The sequence below is a fragment of the Anolis sagrei genome, chromosome 2, assembly GCF_037176765.1.
Source record: "Anolis sagrei isolate rAnoSag1 chromosome 2, rAnoSag1.mat, whole genome shotgun sequence".
NCBI lineage: Eukaryota > Metazoa > Chordata > Lepidosauria > Squamata > Dactyloidae > Anolis > Anolis sagrei.
Window position 1 is genome coordinate 36,666,752 of NC_090022.1, and position 26,295 is coordinate 36,693,046.

Genomic DNA, 26,295 nt, shown 5'->3' on the forward strand with positions numbered 1-26,295 from the left:
CATTTATCTTTTAGTTTGTTCAAACTCTATGAGTCTTTCCAGACACATCACTGCGATTTATGCATTAATATCACATCCCAGATGAAGGAGCTCTTATCAAATAAGCAATCTTAGTTGGGAAACATGAATGTTAACATAGTGGATGAAGAGTAGAACTCTATTCACCTTTTGACTAAATCCAATTCAATTTGGATGACATATTGGGCAGAATATTTTTATTTTATTCAGTGGTTCTATTACTCCTTCAATAAACTCCATAAATTCAGAAAGTGGTGGGGGTGGGGGTAGTCTGTGATATGCAGAAAACTCAATAGAAATGCACAGAACCAATGAACATATATTTCAGTCTGCCACTCAGTACTTAGATGGCTGCTTGTCTTGTATATACTTTCAGAAGCCTGGGATCAATATCTCACAAGACTTTTAAGGCATAGCTGATATCACTTCCATAAAAGCATCACAAAATAGAAATGGCCAATCCCTGGGGGATCTTAGACTGGTAGGATTTCAGTCCTAGCTTACATTTCAGAGGATGATTTATAGTAAGATTTGGTGGATTTTTTTTTTTACTTCTTGCTGAAGATATTTTCACTTGGCTCGTTTATGTCCCAGCCTGAATGTTGATATGTCTAGACTCAGTAATACATCACCCTGTTGCCCAGGTTGTGCCTTGCCATGACTGTGTGAGCAAGGCATGTTGAATCCGTATTTTGAAAGGTTTTCATGTGTGTTTATGTACTCCCATCATGCACCATTACTTGTTAAAAGACAGATTAGAGAATAGCATTGTAAGCAGTTTCAGAAAGTCTCAGACCTTATGGAGGTGAGGGGGGAGGGGTGGCCATTCTTCAAAGTAGTTTTATTACAACTCATTTTTTAAAAAAGTCCACTTGCTTCCAAATTGGGCACTGAACTGTTTTTTTTTAAATAGAATATCACATTTCACTCATGAAACAAGCTATGAGATTGTGAATCATATCATTACTAAACAATTGTTGTAAAATCCCGGAAAGAGGACTCAAGAAGAGCCAACTTGAATCCTGCACTGGAAGGCAGAGTAGGCAAATTATATCTATCTGTCTATCTGTCTTTCTATCTATCTGTCTGTATGGTTGAAGGAAAATAAGGGCGTTATCACAGCACACTGTTATACACTATTATATCATACCTGAAAACCAGAGACAGATTAGGGATTCGGTTAGTGTACCATCCACCTCCTGCCTAAAAGAGTCCCTGACTGAGCTCACGGAATTGACTTTGAAGGTGCTGGTGGAGTCACCCAGACCTTTACTTCTGGGTGACTTCAAAATACAATTGAAAGCCAGCTCAGGAGTTCATGGTATTCATGACAAATATGGGCCTATCTCAATTGATTTCCAGACTCAGCAGATCATATCCTTGATGCAGTTTTCAGCCTGGCAGGTATGGATCTGTAAGGAGATGTGACCAATACCTCCAAGTTGTCATGGACAGATCATTTTCTGATCAGGGCTAGTATCCCAGCTACAACCTGTGATACTAACCTGCAGGGGTGGAGGACCTACTAAAATGGTCTGCCCTAGAAGGCTAATGGATCCTTTGAGATTCCAGGAGGTCTTAGGATGTTCTGTGTCTGATCCCTTTGAATACCTTCTCAATAAATGGAATCAAAATCTAACCAGGGCTATTGACCCTATCATTCCTAAATGTCCTCCCCTCAACAATTTAGTAATCAGTTCAGGTGTGAATATCTCATAGCACGTTTTCCTGTGAATGAGCCAGGTTGTACCTTACTCAAGGATTTCCAAAGAGAAGCCACAGACAACGTTCAGTGCTCAGGTTGAAAAGACAGCTTTTCTAGTATGTTTAGACCTCTTAACCACCTCTTCCGATTATTTTTGTTTGCTGTTATATTGCCATAACATGATTGCATGCCCCCATAGTACCATTTTGTTGTTGTAGTGCTATTATGGAAGGGTCCAGGAGTTAGCAATGATGCCATAAATGTTCATTTTAAGAAGTCCATGAAATAAAGATATTAAAGTGTAAGTGCAGCAAGGCTACAATGTTGTTGTTGTTGTTCATTCGTTCAGTCGTCTCCGACTCTTCGTGACCTCATGGACCAGCCCACGCCAGAGCTCCCTGTCGGCCGTCACCACCCCCAGCTCCTTCAAGGTCAGTCCAGTCACTTCAAGGATGCCATCCATCCATCTTGCCCTTGGTCGGCCCCTCTTCCTTTTGCCTTCCACTTTCCCCAGCATAATTGTCTTCTCTAGGCTTTGCTGTCTCCTCATGATGTGGCCAAAGTACTTCAACTTTGTCTCTAGTATCCTTCCCTCCAGTGAGCAGTCGGGCTTTATTTCCTGGAGGATGGACTGGTTGGATCTTCTGGCAGTCCAAGGCACTCTCAGCACTTTCCTCCAACACCACAGCTCAAAAGCATCGATCTTCCTTCGCTCAGCCTTCCCTAAGGTCCAGCTCTCACATCCGTAGGTTACTACAGGGAATACCATGGCTTTGACTAGGCGGATCTTTGTTGCCAGTCTGATGTCTCTACTCTTTACTATTTTATCGAGACTGGACATTGCTCTCCTCCCAAGAAGTAAGCGTCTTCTGATTTCCTGGCCGCAGTCTGCATCTGCAGTAATCTTTGCGCCTAGAAATACAAAGTCTGTCACGGCCTCCACATTTTCTCCCTCTATTTCCCAGTTGTCAATCATTCTTGTTGCCATAATCTTGGTTTTTTTGATGTTTAGCTGCAACCCGGCTTTTGCACTTTCTTCTTTCACCTTGATTAGAAGGCTCCTCAGGTCTTCCTCGCTTTCGGCCATCAGAGTGATGTCATCTGCATATCTGAGGTTGTTAATGTGTCTTCCAGCAATTTTTACCCCAGCTTTGCATTCATCAAGCCCCGCACATCGCATGATGTGCATCAAAAATCAGCTACCCTCATGAAATTGGCTGGAATGAAATTCAAAATATATAACAAGGAATAAAGGTGTGATAAGCCCCTAAAATACACTGTCAATCTCCATGATCACTCCCTGCCTCTGAAACTCCCTCCCTAAAGAACTAAAGATGTCCACCTTTCTCCTCCCCTTTAGAAAGCTTTTAAAAACAGATCTATGCACCTTAGCCTGTGGAGGGGAGGAGGATTAATTACATCAATATACACCCTGCCTTGTTGTTGCATATCTACCTTCATTAATTTGCTGTATACCATCATAATTCCAATAATTTTAGTCAATTTTTAAAGTGTTTTAAAGGATTTAATATGTTAAATGTTTGGAATGTATTATGTCTTGTTTATTTCAGCTGTCTTTTGATCTGTTATATGTTATCCTCATCACTTTAATGTTTGCCACTGTGTTTTATTTTTCTGTAGTCCCCTTGGAGAGATAAGGTCGTCTATAAATAAAGCATTATTATTATTATTATTATTATTATTATATCTTATTTTTTTCTTCTTTGCTGTCTCCCACTTTAACTGCTATGGTTGGATTCTATGGTAGTTTAGGGACCCCATCACACTCACCTTTTTAGCATCCTAGAATGCTAAAGAGATAGTCCAGTGACGGATGGACACACTGCCCTTCACTTGACATTGCTGGATTTCCTGTTGAAGCCCCACCCTCAACCAGAATGGAAGCAGAGCGAAGCCAGCACACTTCAGCACCACTTCGGAAATGCTTCCCCCATGTGATGGGGAAAACATCACTACTTGGGAGCAATGTGCAGGATGTCAGAGTCACTCTGCATCCCTGCTGTTTCACCACGGAGGTTGGCAAAATAGCATTTGGGGTGGGGGGATCTGTGTGATGAGGTCATTTGAAGCATTTAGACATCTAAGCCAAAGACCACCAGTGAAGATCAAACTACAGACTCCAGGATTGCATCGGGTTTATTTACTTACATATTTACTAACTCAAGGTAGCTGACAATAAATAATACACAATACAAACTGAAACAATGTAAATGCATTAAAACATGAATATAGACATAAAAAAACAAATTGACTCATCATGTCATTAAACCATTTAACATAAAAATACTACAATACATTAAAAACTACACAGCCACCCAGAAATCCAATTGACATCATCCCCAGCCCCCGGTGGTGCAGTGGGTTAAACTGTTGTGCTGGCAAGACTGAAGACTGACAAGTTGCAGGTTCGAATCTGAGGAAAGCATGGGTGAGCTCCCTCAGTCAGCTCCAGCTCCCCATGCGGGGACATGAGAGAAGCCTCCTACAAAGATGGTAAAACATTGAAACATCAGGGTGTCCCCTGAGCAATGTCCTTGCAGACGGTCAATTCTCTCACGCCAGAAGTGACTTACAGTTTCTCAAGTCACTCCTGATATGAGAAAAAACAAGAATTCCCAGCAGCCCGCCTCTCATCATTCCATAAATGCCTCACAGGAGACGTACATTTTCACCTTCCTGCAAAAGGCAAGCAGGGATGGGGCCATGACAATTAAAGTAGAATAATAGCACTGTAATTGTGCAGTGAATGGGCCTCTGGAGACATGAGAGAAATGAATGAATGAATGAATACATAAGATGCTTTGAGGTCCTAAAGGGCAGTTAAAATTTAATGTACATTTTCACCTCCCTCTTTAGGTAGTGGGGTAAGAGGTTCATTTCAACCTCTTATGAATTGAATAGGGATGAGCTTCTTGTTTTTGAATCACAAGGCTTATGTTAAATAACATCTTACTAGTGCAGGTACTGTTAGTAAGGCAATAATCACAGTAAAGACAGATTATCTTATTACTGGCACCACATATACACAGAAAGTTGATTTCTTGTGATACTCTCAGGTAAGAAAAGCTCCTGGGAAAAGGAGGCTGGTAAGAAAAGCTCCTGGAAGGCTTGAACATCTGTCTCCATGTCTGAAAACAGCTGGCTCTGGCTTCAAGGAGATCTCCTCTTGACCCAGCAGTACCACCTAGCTAGGTCCACCACAGCCCAAGGCTTCAATGGGCAAGTTCGCATATTAGGCCTGTCGGTTTTGTTTCGTTAATTCGTTTTTCGTTTTTTAATCGTTATTTTTTGAATATCCGACGCGATATCAAAACATATTTTTAAACCCGGAAGGGTTTAAAAATATCGAAGCAGCAGCCCCATGTATTTTACGAGCTGAAGCTCCGCTCGTTAATGGCATGGAGGCTGCTGCTGCTGAGTGCCGGTGCTGCAGTGCTGGTGCCTGGGAGCCAATCCGGCGCTCCCAAGCACCCCAGCAGTGCACCGTGGCAGAAGCCGGATGGCGCGCGGAGGCCGCTTGTGAGCGCGCGCGCGCCATCCAATGGGCTCCGGCTCCTGCGCCCCCCTCCTCCTCCTCCTCCTCCTCCTCCTCCCCCTCCTCCCAGCTGTGTTGCAGGAAGTGCAGCTGGGAGGAGGAGGAGGAGGAGGAGGAGGGGGGGGCGCAGAAGCCGGAGCCCATTGGATGGCGCGCGCGCGCTCACAAGCGGCCTCCGCGCGCCATCCGGCTCCGGTTCCTGCGCCCCCCCTCCTCCTCCTCCTCCTCCTCGAGGAGGAAGAGGAGGAGGAGGGGGGGCGCAGGAACCGGAGCCGGATGGCGCGCGGAGGCCGCTTGGATGGCGCGCGCGCTTACAAGCGGCCTCCGCGCGCCATCCGGCTCCGGTTCCTGCGCCCTCCCTCCTCCTCCTCCTGGGAGGAGGAGGAGGAGGAGGGGGGGGGGCGCAGGAACCGGAGCCCATTGGATGGCGCGCGCGCGCTCACAAGCGGCCTCCGCGCGCCATCCGGCTTGTGTGACTTTTCAGGGCTGTATACCATGTTCCAGAAGCATTCTCTCCTGACATTTTGCCCACATCTATGGCAGGCATCCTCAGAGGTCTGTTGGAAACTAATGGTGAGTTATATATCATCTCTAATACTATGGAATGTCCAGGGTGGGAGAAAGCCATTGGTGACCATTACTGCAACATTCACACTTAGCCTGTTTGATCAAGAAAATTTTTTTTTCTAAAATGTTTTGTAAATATTTACGAAAATTCGTAAATAACAAAACATTTTTTTGGTAAGTTTTGTAAATATTTTTAATATCGAAACAAAAAAACACCCCAATTAAGAATCGAATTTAGAAACAAATTTTTTCTTGATCAAACAGGCCTATCGCATATGCATAAAAAAAAAGATCCTGGCTTTTGTAACTACTCCAAAGTCCAGCCAGCCTAATTCAGACTTGTTCCAATGTATTTGCTTTTTGCATTTCATGTCCCCTCTGACCTCATTTTTTTCCTCATCACTTGTGTGTGGTGAGGAAGGAGAAAGAGATTTAAACCTGATATGCCATTATTACAATGGACTCAGAATGAAAACACTATATGACCAAGTCATTAGTTATTACCTGTAGTTTAAGCTGGATAAATACTTTCTAAGGGAGTTGGAAGTGTTTTATGAGAGGCATCGTTTCACATATTGAGAGATAGTGGTTTGATAAAGTGGCATAATCTTTGGTCTAGGACTCTGGAGATCAGGATTCAAATCCCTGCTCAGCCACAGAAACTCACTGAGTGACCTTGAACAAATCACACTCTGAGACTCAGAGGAAGGCAATGGCAAACTCCTTCTTAACAAATCTTGTTGAGCAAACCCCAGGATATGTTTGCCTTAGTATCTTGTGGCTCAAAGGCACACAATAAGCTCATTTCAACCTACCAAAACTTTGAGATCTACATATTAAGCAAATAGATGAATACTTTCCACAAGTTAGGTAAGATAAAGGTTTTCCCCTGACATTAAGTCCAGTCGTGTCTGACTCTGGGGGGTGGTGCCCATCTCCATTTCTAAGCTGAAGAGATGGTGTTGTCCATAGACACCTCCAAGGTCATGTGGCCATGGAGCGCTGTTACCTTCCCCCTATTGATCTACTCACATTTGCATATTTTCAAACTTCTAGGTTGGCAGAAGCTAGGGTTGACAGCGGAAGCTCACACCACTCCCCGGATTCAAACCTGCGACCTTCCGGTCAACAAATTTAGCCGCTCAGCAGTTTAACCCACTGCTTTTCTCCTCCATCCTCATAAGCTCTGATCAAACAAGTTTACAAGATTATGAAACCTACAAATAAAACAAAAGAAGAAATCATGCTGTTGGTTCCTGTAAGTAAAAAAGTGTTTTCCCTCATGAAGATCAACAAACTCCATCTTTCTCATGGGCCCTTGAATAGGAGGGGAAAGGGAGCTTAAGCCCATTCTGCAAGACTCCCATTCTCCCTTCTTGAAAGGATCAGGCAAATTGGACCACCAAGGGTTCTATGTAACTGAATCTCCTTTGGAATGATCATTCACAAATGCACTAAGCAATCAAACACACACACAGAGACATTAAAACAGTTGTTTTAGTTGAATCCTCCCAGGGATATCAAAGATTGCATTTCATCCATGCAATACATACTTACTTGGGAGTAAGCAGCACTGAACACACAAATGACACATATTGCATTTGTGAGAGCTTTCATATTTAAGAATGATTGAATGTTAATAAGTGAGAAAATTAATTTGTCTTCCTTCTGACGGCGCCTTATGTCTGATTCCCTATACCTCAGGCTTGCATTTTTGCATTTTCTGTTGGAATATTATATGTGCAATCCTGTACCTTCTATCTTTTTTTTTTTTTGAAATAATTTTTATTAAGTTTTTCACAATCCACACAAGGAAAGAGGGGGAACAAAAAACAAGAAGATAGATCAGTAGGAAAGGGAGAGGTACACACAGGAAAAAACAAAACAAAAACCCACCTTGTCTAACTCACATCTAATACATACAATACAGCTACTCAAACTATTCTAAAATGACTTCCACTCCAACCTCAGGATCTTTTCAAGATATTTCTTCACCTTGATATCTATTCTCATCCCATTGTTTTTTCAACTTTCTTTTCATAGTCATATATCAGGGACCAATCTGTCCTCCTCAAAACTCTTCCTTCATTTCTTCTCAACAAAAAAGTTAGTTCGTCCATGTCTCTTATTTCTTTAATTTTCTTCCACCAGTCTTCAATACTCGGAACCTCACCATTCTTCCAGTATTTGGCAAAAACCATCCTAGCCGCCGTTGTGCAATAGGTAAATAATTTATCTTCATTCTCATCCAATTTACAGTCATCATCTGTAAATCCCAGAAGATAATATTCAGGTTTCTTCTTAAAACTTTTCTTTAATATTTTTTGTAACTCCTCATGAATAATAGACCAGAACTTTGTTGTTTCTTTACATGTCCACCACATGTGGTAAAAAGTGCCTACTTGCTCACTACATTTCCAGCACTTATCTGATACATTTTGATACATATGGCTCAATCTACTCGGAGTCAAATACCACCTATAAAACATTTTATACCAATTTTCTTTTAAGTCCATAGCATATGTATATTTCAATTTTTTATTCCATATCCTTTCCCATTCCCCAAAGTGGATGGGCCTTCTTATATTTTCTGCCCATTTAATCATAGAGGTTTTCACCTGTTCTGTTTCTGTCATCCACTGGAGCAGTTTATTATATAATATTGTAACCGTTTTCCTTTGTGTCTTTAGTATTCTATCCCATATATTCTCATTCCAATCGAAACCTATTTTTTGATCTTGTTTAAAATAGTCTTTAATTTGTAGGTAATTTAACCAAGTTATATTGCTAAATAAAGTCTTTAATTGTTCAAATGATTTCATCTCTGTTGTTCCCTTCACCAATATATCCTTGTATCTTGGCCATGTCCTCCATCCTAATAATCTTCTTTGATGCGCCTCCATTGCTGAAATCCATAGTGGTGTTGTTTTATAAAAAAAAGCTTTATACCTCATCCATGTCCGTAATAGGGAGGCTCGCACGAAATGGTTGCCGAAATTTTTCTCCTTCATCTCTCTGTTATACCATATATACGCGTGCCATCCCACTCTTAAGTCATGACCTTCTAAGTTTAGGCACTTCTCTTTATCTAAAGTCATCCAATCCCTAATCCAGGACAGTGCGCAGGCCTCATGATAGGTCTTCAGATCGGGAAATCCCAATCCTCCTCTTGTTTTCTTATCTATTAAGTTCACATAATTAATTCTTGGTCTTTTTCCTTTCCAAACAAATTTCATTAAGTCTTTCTTCCACTGTTTGAACAGAGTTTGACTTCTTATTATCGGTATATTCTGGAACAAAAACATAAGTTTTGGTAATACATTCATTTTTATCAGGGATATTCTGCCCAGAAGAGATAGTTTCAGCCGGTCCCAGTTCTGCAAATCCTTTTGAACCTTCTTCCAAACTAATTCATAGTTGTTCTTTAAAAGTTGTCCATTTCTGGCTGTGATCCATACTCCTAGATATCTAATTTTCTTAACACCTATTCCAACCTGTTGTTGGATCTTTATTTGTTTCTCCTTATTCACATTCTTAAATAAAAGTTTAGTTTTCTTCATGTTCATCTTAAAACCTGCCACCTTTCCAAAATCTTCTATTTTGTTTATCCAACTCTGTAAATTTTTCTCCGGGTTTTCAATTGTACCTATTAAATCATCTGCAAACGCTCGTATTTTGTATTCAAATTTACCGATTTTTGCTCCTTTAATCTTTTCATCTTCTCTAATTTTCTTCATCAGGATCTCCACTGCCATAACAAAAATTAATGGGGAGAGTGGACAACCTTGTCTCGTACCTTTCGTAATTTCAAATTCTTGAGTCACTTGCCCGTTCACTTTTACCTTAGCTTTTTGAAATTCATATATAGCATTAATTGCATTATTAAATTTCTCTCCCATGTCCAATTCTTGTATCAAAATCTTGAAGAAATCCCAATTCAAATTATCAAATGCTTTCTCAGCGTCTATTGACAAAAGGGCAAATTCCTTTTGATGATTGGTTTCATAATATTCCAAAAGGTCTAGAACGTTGCGTATATTTTCTTTCATATGTCTATTTGGAAGAAAACCTGTTTGTTCTTCTCCAATCCACTTACTTAAAAAATTTTTTAATCTTGTGGCCATAATATTTGCAAACAATTTATAATCCGTGTTTAACAAGGAGATCGGCCTATAATTTTTGATATCATTTTCCAGTGATCCTTCTTTATGTATCACAGTTATTTCTGCCTCCTTCCAGGAGTCTGGAACCTTTCGATATTTTAAAGCTTCATTCGCTATAACTTTAAAAATGGGTATCAACTGCTGTTTAAACGTTTTATAAAATCCTGCCGTGAACCCATCCGGTCCCGGAGCTTTGTCTGCATTCATTTTACTTATAGCTTTCTCAATTTCCTCTTCTGTTATTTCTTTATTCAGATCTTCTCTGTCTTCATCTGTTATTTTATCCAGTTTCATTTGTCCAATATATTCCATAATATCCTCTTTCTTTATGTCCTCCTTTGTATATAATTGTGTATAAAAGGTCCGAAACTCCTCCAAAATTTCTTTATCCGTTTTCAAGTCCTTGTCCTTGGTACTTATTTTAGCAATATGGTTGATTTGCCTCTTTTTTCTAACCTGGTTTGCCAGCCATTTACCCGGTTTGTTAGCATTTTCAAAAGCCTGTTGCTTTAGAAATTTCATCTGTCTTGATTGGAATTCCAACTCCACATAATTTTTTTCCTGTTTCAGTGTCACCAATTGTTTCTCTATTCGTTTAGATGGGTTTTTCTTTAACTCCATTTCTTTTATTGCTATTTCTGCCCTCAGCTCGTTTATTCTTTTATTTCTCTCTCTATTCCTTCTTGCTCCTTGTTGGATAAAGTGTCCTCTCATAACTGCCTTAAAGGCATCCCAAACCACTCGTGGCTCCATTGAATCTATTCTATTTGTTTGTAGATAGTCCTGGATTAACTTCTTAAAATATTCTTTGTCATCTTCCGTTTTTATTAAGTTCTCATTTAATCTCCATTTTCTATGATAATTTTTTTGATTTACGACCATTTCCAGAGGGCAGTGATCTGATAAGTCTCTCGGCAGAATATTAATCTCTTTCACTTTAGTAGAGAGATTCTTAGTAATCCAAACCATATCAATTCTAGACCAGGATTGATGTCTATTCGAGAAGAAGGTAAAGTCTCTTTTATCTTTATTTCTAATTCTCCATGCATCTTCAAGATCGAAGTCTTTTTGTAAGTCCATGAATTTCTGGGGGAGTTTCCCTCCCTTAAACTTCTTTTTCTTCAAACTTTTATCTATCTGACAATCGACGACCCCATTAAAATCTCCTGCCAAAATCAGTTCATCAAATTCTGTTTCTTTTAACTTAGTATTTAAGAATTCAGCAAATTTTCTCTTTGGTCCATTGGGAGCATATATATTGCAAACCAATATTTTGGAATCTCCAATTATTATTTTCACTGCCACACATCTTCCTTCTGTATCTCTAAATGCCAATTCTGAGTCTATTGAGTCCTTTACATACGTAACCACTCCTCTTTTCTTTTTTTCATAGGCCGAGTAATATTCCTTTCCTAATTTTTTATTCGGAAGGTGTGCCACATGTTTATCGCAGATGTGCGTTTCCTGTAACATTATTACATCAAAATTCTGTTTTTTCAAGCTCCTCCATACTCTCTTCCGTTTTTGGGGGGAGTTCATACCGTTAATATTGTTCGAAAAACATTTTATTTGTCTCTCCATCATTTTATTTATCCTTATCTGATCCCAATCCTGTGTCGCCAATAGCCAATTCCATTGTTTCAGTTGCCGATTGTTCCGAACTCTGACCTCCTTTTTCTTCCTTTTTCCGTGGTGTCATTCTCTGTGGTTTTGGTTCTTTTCCAAAAAAGCCGTAATCCTTTGGTGATTTATATCTTGCCTTTTTTGCCTTTACTCCTTTCCTTGGTGTAGATAATCTTCTTTCTTCACCTTCCTCTGCCTCTACTTCCTCTTCCTCTTCTTCTTCTCCTGATTCTTCTTCTTCTTCCTCTTCTCCTTGCTCTTTATCTCCTTCCTTCTCTTTCATAAGTTTTTCATAAAAAATCTTAGCCTTGTGTTCTGTTGTCAACCAATATCTTTCTTCCTTGTATGTCACCATTATCCCTTCTTTTCTTTCCCACCTGAACCTTATCATTCTTTTCTTCAATTCTTCTGTTAAAAAAAAAAATATTTTCTTCTTCTTGCTAAGGTTGCCTGTGGGAATTCCTTCAGAACCGCAATTTTCTTTCCTTTGTAAAAGATTGGTTTCTTATTATTGTTGTAGAGCACATCATCTCATACCTTCTTTCTTGTAAATTTCACTATCACGTCTCTGTCTGTCTTGTTTCTTCTAGAATAAAATGATGATATCCTGTAGACTTGGTCCACTTCCTGTTCTAATTCATCTCCCTCACATTCCAAGCAATCTGCCAGAATTTTGATTATCAATAATCTTATATCTTCTTTGTCATCTTCCATTATATTTCTGAGTCTCAATTGAAAATCCATTTGCATTTGCAGTAGTCTTTCTTGTTCTAATTCTATTTTTTCCCTTTGTCTGTCTAATCCTTTTATTTTTTGTGTCATCTCCTTTTGCGTTCCTTCTATTTTCTCTTTAGAGGTTTTCAATTCCTTTACTTCCCCATCCAGCTGTGTTATATCTTTCCTTATCTGTCCAAATTCCTCTTTTATTTCTGATTTCATTACTTTAAATTCTTCTGTCATTTTGGTGATTATTCCTTCTTGTTTCTTATAATACTCCTCATGTTTAGTCTTCATTTCCTCCTTCAATTCTGTTTTCAACGCGTCTTGCTTCTCTGATATCTTTTTAATCTCTTTTAAAAGATTATCCATTTTAGGATTTATATCCAATGATACTCTTCTTGACTCTGCTTTACCTGGAGTTGTCATTTCCCAATTGCCTCTTATTTCCCAAAGATCTTATTCTAGTTACATCTATTATCAATTATAGTATTGATCTTCAAAGCGAAAGTCCATCAATTTAATTCAATTTCGTAGCCAATTGTGGTGTAAATCAATTTCTTACTTCTTACTTCTTACTTCTTAGGATATGACACAATATTGTCTAGAGTCAATTTCATGTAATAATATATTGACTACAGTAGATTATCAATTTATCCCAAATATAAAATTTCTAAAATATCAAATTTCTGATAGGAAGCACAGACTCTTTTCCTCCACTTGGGAGCGCCAAAATTTTAGGTTAGTCCTTTACTTATCTGTTCCTCTTTATGTTTGTTCCTTCAATAGTTATTTCTCATCCAGTTCTCCTCCCTATTATAGTAACTTTCGTCTACTTCTCTTCCTGGTCCGATGTCGTCTTCTTCTCTTCCTGGTCCGTCGTCGTCTTCTTCTCTTCCTGGTCCGTCGCCGTCTTCTTCTCTTCCTTGTCCGTCGTCGTCTTCTTCTCGTCCTCGTATCTCCTCTCCGTCACTTCTATTTATGACTCTTATGCTTGCGCCGCCACTCCTTTGCTCCTCCAATTCTCCCTATCTTCCAAATGCACAAATTCCTTCTCTGCCGGTCTATAGCGTTTTTCCTCTATGATCCAAGATGGCGCCAGCTCTCCTTCCGCCCCGTCACTTCCTCCTTCACTCCTTTCCGACCCCTCTTGATTCCTCTCTTTTCTTAGCCCTCCAGAGTCTCCTGCCTTCCTGTTCCTGTTCCGTCACTTCCTTTACTTCATGCGACCAGATTGTTTATAGAGAAGGCTGGGGTAGACTCAACAATAATGGCGTCAAGGTCGGTATTGTTTATCTTTCTTTCTTCTGTCTCTAGTTCCAAAAGGGACCTCCACTAGGATTGCGTGACTTCCGGTGGAGATGACTTCCGGTGGACATGGCGACGGGATAGCCTCGTCGAGAGGGAGCTCCCGACGAGGACCAGCGTTGTGGTGGTTTGGTAGAGCTAAAAAAGCTCCCCCCTTTGCCGGATTGAGTGCAAAGGTGTCGTGAACCCCAAGGACGCTTGAGGCCCCAAAGATCTCTCCCCCCTCAAGGAGGAGAAGTCGAGAGGGTCCGAGCGGGAAGGGGAAGCGAGCCACCCCGCAAGGATCAAGCCGCGAGGCTTGTCTAACCGCCGCCAAAACCACTCAAAATAGAAGAAGAGGAAGATAGAAGAAACCCCGGCTGGGGAAAGGAAAAAAGAAAGACCCCAACCCCAGGTAACGGGAAGGTGTTCCCAAGTTAATAATATTTGAAGGAAGGGAGGAACGGAGGGAAGAGAAAGACAAGGAAGGCTGAAGAAGGAACAAATAATAAGAATAAAGAATAAAGAATCAGAGAACAAGGACAATCAAGGAGCATAAATTATATATAGGTGATTTGATAACTCGGGCAAATTGGATTAAATTGGATAAGTGGAAATTTGGCGAAAATAGATCAAATTAACCAAATTAATGGGAAATAAGCTGATCTATGGAAATTAATCTTTATATATATACTATAATTTACTATAAAAGAAGTAAGGAGGATAAAGAGCCCCCCTGTACCTTCTATCATATCACCACGGAGTTTGCTTTTAAAGAAGCATATTGGAAAGAGGGATGTGATAGAAAAGTGTATAAGCATCCAAGTAATAGGGTCCTTTCTCTCTCTCTCTCTCTCTCTCTCTCTCTCTCTCTATATATATATATATGTTACCACTTTGCTTGATGTATTATTCACATTTTTAAAATTTATTCAGTGTTGAAAAAATTGATTTATTATTTTGCCATCGGCCTCATTGTTTCTTGCTTCAGCTATTGTTGGTGACTGTCCTTTTTAAGGCTTTGTAAAAAGTACCTCCAAACAGATGAAATTAATAAGAGCCTGCCTGCCAGTATTGAGTTCTCATACCCCCTGAAAAACAGTTCCAGGGTGCCTGATCTGTCCTATTTCCTGGAAAATAAAAACCCACTTCATCCTCAAGTGTTAGTTTTCAGTACCCATGGCATGCCCCACCATCATTGTATGATGGTTACAACAATACACTCAACATTATTTTTCACTTTCTGGTTGCCACAGTATTTGAGAGACATTTCTGAACCATTTTCTTTGCGAGGGACCATGTTGTCAGAGCCATTTGTCACTGTCAGGAGATGCACTGGCGGCAAACCTTCCTCTTCCAACCGCATGGGGTGATTGCTGTTCCCAGCCTGCTTCAACCTAGGCGGCTTCATCTCTTGATTTATTTTCATCGGGTCTCCATTTGACCTGCATGTGCACAGTCTGTTACTTGTTCAATAATGCTCTCATCTGTACAGATAGACGTTGTCTTTTTGTGTTGAGTGTGATCAAGATTTTCATCCAAATCTATAAAGAAAACAATATATTTTCTACTGGGGCAAAATACAGATCCAATGATTGGCCAATTCATTACATCTTTTACCGTTAGAAATGGGACAATATAAATGGAAGCTTTTCCCCAGTTTGTGGAAGGATGTTATTGTTGAATAATTTGTCCCCTTACAAAATTAGTCAACAATAACACCCTTCTCCAAACTGACATGCACTTGAGAAAAGGGTGCCATACTAATATTTCCATTAACATGATCTGTGAATGGAGACCAGATATTGTAATAGCTAGACTCTGGCCCCATCTGTATTGGCAATTTAATGCAGTTTCAAGCCGGTATTTAAGAAAGTGGTTTTGCTGTTCAGATGATTACATAGGAACTCCTGGAAAGAATTTGAAGCCTGGATGGTGATTATACAAATCACAGAACATTGTTGTCTGGCTGCCACACTGTGAAGCTAGCTTTGAACTACATTAAATGGTCACTGCAGATGGGGCCTTTGTGCACATCTTTTCTTGTTGATCTTGCTTGAAATTCTGAATGAATTGGCTGTACCGGATGTTTTATAAAACAAACTTTAAAAAAAATGAAGAACAGAATAGAACTTTCAAGACTCCATTTTCCTGAACTGTGTTGGAAGGAAATTTTATTCTGTTTAGATAGGTAACTAAAACCATTTATGTCAGTTCCCATTACTTGCACAGATTCATTTTTCTTTCATGCAATGATTTTAAAGCTTTATTTTTGAAATAATAATAATACATGTTATTTGTTTCCCACCCCTCCTCAATGGCTCTTGAAATTAAAATACATTACTATAACAATACAAATTCTTTCTCAGTTTGCATAGAAATGAAAAAATGTACAATTTTAAGGAAATCTGTGCCCTTTTTTATCTTTTTTTCTGGGGTGAGAGATGATGTTGAAGAGGCTACCTACTTTATGATGTGGGAATGGCTACCTTATTCTTATCATTTTGATGGAATATTGTTGTTGCTGTGCCATCCAGCAGTCTGAATATCTTAAAAGGTTACAGATGTTTGCTTCTAAGAGCAAGGGAAAGCTTGCAGCTTCCCTGAAGAATACTTGCAACGAGCAGCTTGAGGGAGATGGCCTGACAGATTGCCAACCCCATGCTGTGGTCCTGTCATGTACACCAAGAACGTATGTATGACAATAGAGATGGTTAAGAACGTGAAAAGAAAAATGCTAAAGAAAATAGTTTTACAAGCTGCCAAGCTTTGTAAAAATAGGGGGTGCTTGTTGCAAGCAGAAAGTTTATGAACTATTATATTCTCCCTAGTGGAAGCTTCCAATAACATATAGAAGAAATATGCTGCTGATGCTGTCATAATCTGAAGGCTGAAGAAGACATACAAGAGGTGCTAAAAATCATCCTGGTTTCTTAGGTTCTAGGAAAAGTCAGGCTGGTTTGTCCACTCACAGTTTATGAATGGGTTCTTCTGGCATGACACTGTATAAATGCAAGCAACTAATTCAATTTGATTACAAGAAGTTGGTTTCCCAGAGGTTGCTCACCAATGCTTCCTCTTCATCCTGGAAAGAAGAGACAAGTGGAGTGCCACAGGATTTTGTCCTGGGCCCGGTCCTGTTCAACATCTTTATAAATGACTTAGATGAAGGGCTAGAAGGCATGATCATCAAGTTTGCAGACGACACTAAATTGGGAGGGATAACCAATACTCCAGAGGACAGGAGCAGAATTCAAAATGATCTTAACAGATTAGAGAGATGGGCCAAAATTAACGAAATGAAGCTCAACAGAGACAAATGCAAGATACTCTCCTTAGGCAGAAAAAATGAAATGCAAAGATACAGAATGGGGAACATGTAGCTCGAGAGCAGTATGTGTGAAAAACATCTTGGAGTCCTCGTGGACAACAAGTTAAACATGGGCCAACAATGTGATGTGGTGGCAATAGGAGTATGGTGTCAAGATCCAGGGAAGTCATGCTACCCCTCTATTCTGCCTTGGTTAGACTGCACTTGAAATATTGTGTCCAATTCTGGGCACCACAATTGAAGAGAGATATTGACAAGCTGGAAAGTGTCCAGAGGAAGGCGACTAAAATGATCAAGGGTCTGAAGAACAAGCCCTATGAGGAGCAGCTTAAAGAGCTGTGCATGTTTAGTCTGAAGAAGAGAAGGCGAAGAGGAGACATGATAGCCATGCATAAATATGTGAGAGGAAGTCATAAGGAGGAGGGAGCAAGCAAGCTTGTTTTCTGCTGCCCTGGAGACTAGCACATGGAACAATGGCTTCAAATTACAAAGAGGAGATTCCATCTGAACATTAGGAAGAACTTTGTGACTGTGAGAGCCATTCAGCAGTGGAACCCTCTGCCCCGGAGTGTAGTGGAGGCTCCTTCTTTGGAAGCTTTTAAACAGAGGCTGGATGGCCATCTGTCAGGGTGCTTTGAAGGCAATTTTCCTGCTTCTTGGCAGAGGGTAGAACTGGATGGCCTATGAGGTCTCTTCCAACTCTATGATTCTATGATTCCTGTAGCTGAACTAATTTATCATTTTGGCTGCAATCCTATGGCTGCTTCCTAAGCAGAAAGCTTCACCAAACACAGTTGGACTTACTTCTGAGAAGACATGGATAGATATGCAGGGTAATGATTTTAGTCCTCTATTGAGAAGGCTGAGGGTTTTCTGGTGTAGTCCTCAATGTAGTGATGCAGAATTAAATCTCACTCAAAGTATATCTACATTACCCTTCTATTTAAGTTTCAACCTATTTTAAATATCATTTTGCTAAGACATCCTGGTAGTTGAATTTTAGCAAAGATAGCAAGGTACCCTGAAAAGACAGGGAATGAGAATTAGATCAGTTGAATTCTCTAGCAAAGAATTGGAAGTACCTCACCAAATTAGAAATGCCAAGGTTGTTTAGATCAGTGTTTTTCAACCTTCCTAATGCCATGACCCCTTAATACAGTTCCTCATGTTGTGGTGACCCCCAACCATAAAATCATTTTTGTTGCTAATCCATAATTGTAATTTTGCTACTGTTATGAATTGTAATGTAAATATCTAATATGCAGGGTGTATTTTCATTCACTGGACCAAGTTTGGTACAAATACCAAATATGCCCAAATTTGAATACTGGTGGGGTTGGTGGGATTGATTTTGTCATTTGGGAGTTGTAGTTGCTGGGATTTATAGTTCACCATTGAACCAAACTTGGTGCACAGAACTCCCATGAACAACAGAAAATACTGGAAGGTTTTGGTGGGCATTGACCTTGAGTTTTGGAGTTGTAGTTCACCTACATCCAGAGAGCACTGTGGACTCAAACAATGACGGATCTAGACTAAACTTGGCACGAATACTCAATATGCCCAAATGTGAACCCTGATGGAGTTTGGGGGAAATAGGCCTTGACATTTGGGAGTTGCAGTTGCTGGGATTTATAGTTCACCTAAAATCAAAGAGCATTTTGAACCCCATCAACAATAGAATAGGGCCAGACTTCCCACACAGAATCCCCATGACCAACAGAACATACTATGTTTTCTGATGGTGCTTGGCAAACCCTCTGACACCCACTCATGACCCCCCTCCCCCGGGGTTACAACCCCCAGGTTAAGAAACACTGGTTTAGGTGGACTGTTAAAACAATATCAATGTGTGTGTGTGTGTGCGTGCACTGGTCTTGTTTTGCTTTAATTCTTATTCTGAAAGAGAGAATGAGATGTGATGCTCAAACCTCATTTCAGAGAATTTTGCAGTTCAGTCCCTTCAAAAGAAAGCATAAAAGGACCATTTAATGCAAAAGATATATGCTGCCTCTCAAACATGTGCATTTCATACTATGTATTTCATTGGCAGCATTCAAACCTATCTTGTTCTGAACAAAACAGACGGTGGAACTGCAATGAGCATCATCAGGAAAACCCTGGAGGTCTCATTTGATTCCATTGCTGATTAAATTATAGGTAGGCAACAGTGGTCCTTCAGATACCTCTTGAATTGCAACTCTCATAATCCCTTGCCACTGGCTAAGCTGACTAGGTCTAATGGGAGCTACCATCAGGCAAATATCTGGAGGGCCACATTTGCCCACCTCGATTCAAAGGAAAATGGTGCTGCCTATTACTATAGAAACATACGCATGCATGTCTTATTGCCATTCTCTTTGAAGACATCCTCTATAGCCATTCTCTTTGAAGGCGTTCTCAGAGTCTATTTGAAGGACTCTCCAATTCAAGTCTGATTTAAACATAAAGAACAGGAAGAAAGGGGACCAGCAGATGCCTTGAAGTTTCACTTGGACAGTACTTTGGGAAGCAGGTGCATAGGTTATCTGGTCAAAGTCTCTCTAAGAAAATGTATTGGATTTTTGTTTACATTAGACTGACTATTATTGCTCAGTTATTGTGATTATTCTTCCCAAGGTATATCAGAATATCTGAAATTATTTCTAAATAATAAATAAATAAATGTGTGCCTACACTTATAAATAAGCATATGCAAATGTTATACATACATAACTCTTCTATCTTTGTGGTGCAGTTCTTTTTTGGTGGTGTCTAAATATATGCATCAGTGTGATGGAGGATAGTTCAGTTATAGAGCACTTGTTTTGCATGTAAAAGGCAGGTTCAACTACTGGAAAGTCCAAGTGGTTGGTTACTAAAAGTAATGCTTAGATAGAATGAGAGCAACCTCTGTCTGGGATTTGTAAAACTGTTTTCAACCAGAATAATAAAAAAAAAAGAAGCAGATGGGCCTAGGATAAGAAGGTTTCGTATGTTCATATATCACCACCAATGAAATCAAATTGCTATAGTTTTAGAAGGAAATAGGAGGTCTATAGGCAATCTGAAATAACCGAGCTTCTCATTTCTGTTCCTATTAAATCTACACCTGTTATTACTACTCCAGTATTCCTTGATCTATGGCCATGGACAGTTATAAATCACAGATATTTGAGGATGATGTCTTCATTTTTGTGTCAAATGCCTAACATATAGTTACGTGAGTCCAAAGAAGCTAAATGTCTCTATCTCCAAAGATTTGCAAAATCTGTATTACATCACACAGCTCTTTGAAAACTGAGGGCAAAGGGCATAATTTGGGTTCCCATCCCACAAAAAGGAAATGCCTTCTATCTTGAGACCTTGATATCACTTTGGCTGCATCTGAAGAACTGGGATTATTTTCATGAAAGTTCATGCTAAAATAAAAACCAATTACTCTTCAAGGTGCTGCTATATCCCCCCTCCTTTCCAGTTGTTGTTGTTGTTGTTGTTGTTGTGTTTGTTGATTCTCTTAATATATCATGAAGCTTTTCTTAGTTCTCTGTGCTTTCATTTGCTCTCATCTCCCCACCTCTCCCCGTCCTTCATGAAGCATGTGTGATAACTGCCTCTCTAGATGAGATGTTCCAACTCTCCTGATACTATGTAGTGCTCTTACTTTTCTCTTTTGAAAAGGTTGAACCTGTTTGATTATGCACAAGTATGAGTAAATCTTCTTTTATATACCTTACAAAGAAAACTTAAATTTTGATTTATTTCTCTGAAAGACCTTGTGTGGGTGGACTGGGTTGGTGAAGAGTTCAGCCTCTCCCTAATGCATTAGTTACTCTGCTTGAGAAATCCACTACAATCTCTCTCTCACACACACATTTCCCAATAATCACTCTCTGCTTAACTGCAAGAGCCTGTTGCCTTGTATGCTGGGGGAAGCTATTAGGTATCAAGAAATAGTAGAGATATATATGTTATAAAACACAGTTAACATATTATTTAGATAATGTTTATTAATTTGACAATTTCAATAACTAATTAAGAAAGTAGAAGCCACTTTTCCTTTTCCTTTTCTAGTTTAATTGTGTTAGTATAGTTAAGTGTGTTTGTTATATGTTGTTTTTATAATGTACTTTTGTCTGGTTTCTTTTCCTTGACAGAATAGCACATTACTAGGTCACATTTTGCCAACAGAAACCCACTCGTTCAACTTTCTATAAAAAACTAATTTGACCATGTTCATGGGCATTTAATTAAAAGGCAGGCTACCAGATAAATCCAGATAAATCCAAAGTGCAGTGAATATCCCAATAACAAGACAAAATCCACATGAAGATTAAACAATGATTGGTGATGTACAAATAATAACTCTGATATGAAATATATATTATGTAGGTTTCCCTTCTTGAAAGCAACTGTGGCAATGTTTGTTTCCACCCCAAAAGTAAATATTGTCTCCAGATAAGTCATGCTGTCCACACAATAATGCACAAATGAAAAATCTGTGATCAAACAGCTGAAATTCAGTGGCTAGAATGAATTAATCAGAAGAAGCAGCGTACCATGAAGCAACTGCATGGACTTGATTTCTTTTTCTGCATGATGGGTTTCTTTTATGGGGAAATGGATCAAAAGTGGAATGGGTGATTATCAGAGTTGTAAAAAACTGGAACCAAAGTCCACGATTTGGCATAACTGGGCACTCCTGCAGGCCACACCTTGGCAAGAGCCCATTTGCACCTGTGGAGGCTCTGGCCCTTCACCTGCTCTCTCTTATCACTGTTTGTGCATAAACAATGATGAACAAAAAGAGATGAAAAATGAACATAAAGAGCTGCTTTTATACCCGGAAGCGGCTTTTTTATATCTTGTTTGTTTACTGAATCTAAGGTTATCATCTTTGACTGGTAGCAGTTTTCCAGGGCCTTAGGCAGATATCTGTCCCCAGGAACATGAGTTCTACCCCTGAGGTGTGGTCTTTAGCAGGGTTTCTTCAACTTTTCCCACTCGTGGCCCCTTTCTACCTGGGACATTTTTACTTTATCCCAAATGCATAGGTATATAAAAGAGCTATAACAATCAAACTTTAACAATAATAAATCACCATTTACAATGCTTGGTGAACAGACTGGTTTTCCTTTTTGTGGAGGTCAGCTAAAGCATTTTCTGTAGAATCCCCTGACTGCATGTTGTTGCTAATAGTTTTGTTTAAATGGATGCCATTCAAAACCCTTTTATTGTTGCCACATTTTTCATAATCCCAATATTGAATTAAGGGGACCCCATTTGGGGTTTGCACCCACAGTTTAAGAAGCAGTGCAGTGTTTACCTTCTGGGCTGCTTTTAGACTCTAGAATCCCCCTCTGAGCGGGTCTAGGAGCCCATCTATATGGGACAAAAGATACAGAGCCAGGCTAGAGTACAATGTGAAAATTGCTTGTTATGGTGCATCTTCTGCACGGAAGCCAAAATGACTAAACCGAGACTGTAGTACATTTGGCATATCATGAGAAGATATGAATAATTAGAAATGACAAAAAATGTTTGAAAAGGAAAGAGAAAGACTGTGTTCTGAATGAATAGACTTAATAACATAATAATAAAACTTTATTTATATCCCATCCCATCTCCCCGAGGGAGAGGAATCAAAGAAGCCCCAGTCCCGAGTCTGCAAGATCTGAGGAGGGCTTTTAAGCATAGAGCAATGTGACAGTTTCTCATTCATGAGTCACCATAAGTTGAAGCCAACTTCACAGCAGTTAACAACAAACAATAGCTATTATTATTTTTAAAGTAATATTTTAAATAGTTTAATTTTGTCATTTGTTTAACACTATGCAATGGAGGAGGAATATTCTATAGTTTTATGTGGTGAGTCGATTTACACTCAGTTGCAGGCATTGAAGTAAAAAGGGGATTTGTACTAGTAATTTAAAAGGTGATAGATTTGGTTACAATTCACCCCACACACTGAGGTTCTCTGGGGCATCTGCTCCAATCAGCCAGAACCCAACTGGCAACTGTCTCCCAGAGAACGTTTTCATCAGCCACCCTAAGACTGTGGAACGAACTGCCGGTAGAGCTCCAATAGCTAGATCACCTGTCACAATGTAAAAGACCTATTCTTTTGGCAGGCCTACCCAGCCAGTCTTTAAGCATGAATTTTAAACTCATGTCATGTATTTTGATTTCTGTCCTGTGTGATTTTTGTGTATTTTACAGAAATGCTTTGATCTGTATCTTTTATGGAACTGAATTTTAATGTGTGTTTTTTTAATAGTATTTGTGTGTTCATAACTGTGCTGTGACCAGCCTCAAGCCATGGGGAGAAGAATTAAAAAGTATTATTATTATTATTATTATTATTATTATTATTATTATTATTTAATAACCATAGAGTAAAAGTTACTTCTAGAATATAACTTCCTACTCTGTATGTATATTCATTTGAAGTGCTACCAGCTGACACAATGACAACCCTTATAACAATGTATTTGCCAAACTCTAACCTTTAGAGCATACAACCATATAATTTAGAACCTGAGTTCCCCAAATACTTTCAATTAGATGCTAACGGGAGTGTAAGGTACGATAAAGCTGAAGAGAAACAGGCAATAGCATCCTGAAGAATGAGCCATAGAGCGGTTTGTCAGCTAACTCACCAAACCAAGCCCAGCCTTCCATTGGTCATAAAGCCATCAAAAACAGAATGAAAAAGAATGATGGTTGTACAACACATCCACTAATGCCACCATAAAGCTCCTAATGCACAACCTGTTTCCTGTGTTTGAATTTGATAACAGGGGAGGAGAGGATGAGGAATGAGAGGTAGAAACTTCGGTCAACAGATCATTGAGGTCATGGAGTTAAGCAAAGAAATAAATGCTCAGGTAAAAGTTTCACATACAGAGAAAAGTTCCTCAGAAATAGAGATTTGCTTATTACATTTCTACCACACTCCTTCTTCATGCACATTGAACTTTGGCTGTCTGTCTTTGTATTAGCTAAAATTTGGCAGCAAAGCAATATTGTTTAAAAAGCTTCACGACAGCACCCTTATAGCACTATAAAATACAGGATTGTAAGGATATAACTCTTACCACTTCATCACTTTGAGAGGGGAAAGCATGGTGACCATCCCTTTAAGAGTAGAGAGTTTTATATCCTCAGCAGTTCCGTTTGGCATTCTGCCTCCTCATCACGCTCACACTTAAGAGCTTAATCAGGAGAAACAACAATATCCAAAAACCAAAAGATCCCTTGAACAGGGGCTTACATTAAAGAAGACTGACACCAGTTTAAAATAATTGCTTTCCATGGGATCCTATGGTTCTGCATCAAAGCCCATAGGATACAGGAGACAGCGATCCAGGTTAAAACCATTGCTGATGGTTGGGCAATGAAACAGGATGGGAAACTGTGATGGTTCCCATTGCACCTGTTTTTGATTTTATTAACTCTGTTATGGTTTTATTATTTGATTGTTTTATTATATTGAAATTCTATTTTGTGGTCTTGGTACTAACTGTAAACTGTCCCGAGTCGCCTGCGGGCTGAGAGGGACAATATATAAATGCAGTAAATAAAATAAATAAACAAACATGGGTGTAAGGTGTGATAAGAGGTAGGAGCTCTGAACACAATTGCTAGCTCATGTTCAGAGTTTTCTCTTTTCAGGATATTTCTGCCTCTTTTCAGGCTTGGAACGTGTGATGAGATCCATGCCTCTCCATGCTAGAAAAGAGGCTAAAGTGTCCTATGAGGGGGAAGTTTCTCAATGTGATGAGGTCGATTGCTGGAGTCCCCTCCTTTCAGGACACTTCTGCCTCTTTTCAACCATGGAGGGCTATGAATGACAGCCAGGAGAAGTTCAACTCATGTGATGGATTCAATGTCTCTTCATGCTTGAAAAGAGGCTGAAGTGTCCTACGACTGCGAAATTTCTCAATGTGATAAGGTGTTGGTTATGTTGGTTTGGACAACTAGGACTTGCATTCTACTAAGAGCCATATGTTTTCCTCTGTCCTATGCAGATGGTTCAGACTTCAATTCCCAGAAACCACAGTCAATATGGCTAAGCAGTAAGGCCTTCTGAGCCATTGTGCTGGAGAGTATATGGACTTTATCACACCAGCTTAAGGTCTCACAATTATTACATTGTTTAAGTTATCGCTTTGAAACAAATACTTTCAAGCGTTTACCTGCCATCACACAATGCTGCTGCTATATTGATTCTTGATGCTAAGATGAGTCTTCTGCATATTACCACTGGCCCCTCCTTTCTTTTTGTGTTCACCCTGCCCTACACATGTACAGTGTTTTTTTCTGTCTTGTTGATACTATGCAGTTGCACATTTTTCTATCATCATAGGAGCAACCTCCCACCATTTTGCTTGCTTGGGGCAGAAGGAAGATCAAACCGGGGAATCAAACTGAGATTGCTGCAGAAGTAAACTTCCACACCTGAAAAAATATTGCATGCAACCATGCAATATAGGAACCATTAACAGATTTCCCTCCTTAAAGATAAAAGATGATCCAAGAACTTCTTGAATGCAACAGTGGGCATGTTACAACATTGTGCAGCAATCACCAACTAAATATGCTATTATAATGTCATAGCTGTGCTTTAACAGCTTAATGTGATAAAGCCCCCAAAGGAGGGATGAAACCTGGGCAGTGATTTATCTTTAACAGCATATTGTAGCTTCAACATATTTTTCTGTTTGCCTACAACTGAAGAATTTGAACAGAAGGTTTTCAGGGAGATTTCTGCTCACAACAAGACCATTTCTGCACAGTGATGGAGTCTATATTGCCCCTTAACTCTTCTATTTTTTTATTCACTGTGTATCCTATGTTTTCCCCTGTTAAAAGAAGCTACTACTATGAGAATACAAATAAAAACAAGATATTTATCAAAACACAGAAACAAATCCATTACAATTGGAATTCAAAAATAGCAATGATAGGAAATATGCAGCACCCAAACCGTTAATGCCCACTTCAGCCAACCAAAACAGCTTGAATGCCAAAGGCTTGTCTAAATAAAAACATTGTTTGTTTGCCAGAAGAAGCACAAAATAGGAACCAACTCAGCTTCTCTCTATATCAAGAGTGCTGATAATGCACACCCACAGGTTCATTTTACTGAAAAATATCAGTTTTACCCATTAGAGACCACAGAGGTAAATTCAGTTAGGTATGAAACCTACTCCTTAGAGCTGTTTTAGGTCCAGCTGTTTCAAAATCAGAAGTGATTTTCTGGGCCTAAATCACATCCCTGGTGGAGTGGAGAGCTAGCAAAATTGTACAGCTGCTTAAGGCTAGAGATGTTGAAGGGGTTTTGCAT